The sequence below is a fragment of the Bos indicus genome, chromosome 19 (assembly GCF_029378745.1).
Source record: "Bos indicus isolate NIAB-ARS_2022 breed Sahiwal x Tharparkar chromosome 19, NIAB-ARS_B.indTharparkar_mat_pri_1.0, whole genome shotgun sequence".
NCBI lineage: Eukaryota > Metazoa > Chordata > Mammalia > Artiodactyla > Bovidae > Bos > Bos indicus.
The window spans coordinates 17,226,413-17,228,592 of record NC_091778.1 but is presented as its reverse complement, the minus strand read 5'-3'; the positions used below and the strand labels follow the sequence as shown (position 1 = coordinate 17,228,592).

Here is a 2,180-nt window from a genome sequence, read left to right as displayed (position 1 = left end):
CAGGCAGGCTAGAGGACTTTCAAAGGTTGAAAGACTGTCACATCCAGGCATTGTTAACTGGAGCTGTAAGCTAACTCTTTTTTCAGAGAGAGGTAGTGGGGGACAGCCCCCTGTAAAGTCAGAGGTGTAGGTGAGAGCACAAAGCAGAAAGTAGGCAGACTCTGGTTTTGGGGGTAGATGCTCGAGAATTTCCAAGGGGACTCCTGAGGCTCCATCCCGCCTTTGCGTATGCCAAGCCTCCTTCCTCATGACCTTTGCCACGGGCGGAGCTCACTCCCCACAGAAGGGCCTACTGGGGCACGCGGAGGAAACTCTGAGCATTTCCTCTGTGGCAGGCGTTGAGCACTTAGCATATATTATGCCGTGTAATCCTCCCAAAAGCCCTGGGAGATTTGCGTCATTAGCCTCCCCGTTTCACAGATGACTAAAGTGAGGTTAAGGAGTCTCCCCAAGGTTACCTGGCTTAAAACCAGCAGAGCTCGGTCCTCGCCTCAGCAACACATGTACTCAAATTGGAACAATACATAGAAGATGAGCGTGGCCCCTGCACAAGGACGGCATGCAAACTGGAGAAGTGCTCCACAGTTTAAACAAACGAGCAAAAAATAAAAGCAGCAGCAAAGAACAAAAACAGACAAACAAAAATGAACAGAGCTCAGATTTGGAACCCGCAGAGCCCACCCCCCGAGCTCACTCTCTAACCCCTATGCTATATCACCGTTGTACCGATGACCTAGAAAACTCCAGACTGACTAAGTCTGAGACAATCACCTCATCTGGCATATCCAGCAAGGCGGAGCGTGGAGAAAAGTATGTAGGACTGTGCCCAGGAAGATGCCTGAGTATTCAGGACATCCGATGCCTCTAAACAAAGAGTTCGGAATTGTTGTGTAAGTTAGCTTATGATTGCTTTTGATTGCTTGTTTCGCCATGCCACTTGGCTTGTGGGATCTTGGTTCCCCAACCAGAGACTGAACCCAAGCCACAACGGTGAAGGCATCAGGAGCATTGAGTCCCAACCACGGAACCACGAGGGAATTTCCAGCTTTTGGTTGTAATGGGAGGGGCCGACATCAAACTTTTGATTGCTGAGGCATCCACTTCAAAGACATCCATCTCTAACAAGCACATTGTGGGCTACAAAATCAGATAAAGGTTCAGGCCACTCCACCCGTGGAGTTCCCCTTTCAGAACGCTCTGGGTAACCTAGCCAACTGACCACTTGAGTGACCCCAATTTTCCCTTCCCTGCTTTATTTCTTTTGTGTTTTAAGTTCACCCAAACCCATGGAATCCCAGGTAACCTCACCCTCACCCCAGTAAAGGCAGAGCCCCAGGTCTGAGTTCGCTGTCTGAGGCCTCGGTGTGTGGCCACTGCAGTGTCATGGACCCTCCAGGACCGTGAGTAGCAAACTTGTCTTTTCAAAGTTCCCTGATGGTTGCTGCCGAGGTGCATAGGAAGAGTCACAATAGCTGGTCCAGCCTCCACACTGGCTTCAACTGGGGAAGACTCAGTGGTGCTCCCAGGAGGAGTGCAACCCAGGAGAGTGCCTGCAGGCGTTCCTAGCTCAGAGCATCAACAGATTGAGACTCACACGAAACAGAGATACAGACCCAGAACTGGAGAAGTATGGAGAGTCTCATGCCTGGATTGTGGAGAGAGCCTTTAGTAATGGGTACGTGGTGGAGACTATTTTTCAAGTCCCATGGAAGCCAGGGAGACAGGCTCCACAGAGAAATAACACCAGCATTACCAAGACTAAGCAAGTCCATCGCATGCCGCCTGCAAGGGTGGGTTTCCCAGGTGGCTCAGAGGTAGAGAACCTGCCTGCCAATGCAGGAGCCACAGGACACCCAGGTTCAATTCCAGAGCAGGGAAGATCCTCTGGAGGAGGAAATGGCCACCCACTCCACTCTTCTGTCTGGGATGCTCCCATGGACAGAGGAGCCCGGCAAGCTGCAGTCTATGGGGTCCCAGAGAGTCAGACACAACGGAAGCAACTGAGCATTTTCCTTGCAAGGGAGGAGATGGACCCTTTCCTGCCACACCTGAAGTCCGGGTACACCTGAAGGCTTAGGGGTAGGGTGGGGAGGAAGTACTTCTAAAAGGACATGGAAACTTCCCTCCAGCCTTTGGGTGTGCCTGCAGGTGCAAACTACAGATTTAGTTTGTGAATCTGG

General features: G+C 51.4%; 1 non-coding gene across 1 annotated transcript; it reads left to right on the top strand.

Annotated features, from left to right (window-relative positions):
* The first annotated feature begins 482 nt into the window (after window positions 1-482).
* Window positions 483-589, top strand: LOC139177812 (U6 spliceosomal RNA). Its single transcript, XR_011562280.1, has one exon. It is a non-coding gene; the product is annotated as a U6 spliceosomal RNA (small nuclear RNA).
* Window positions 590-2,180: the final 1,591 nt, after the last annotated feature.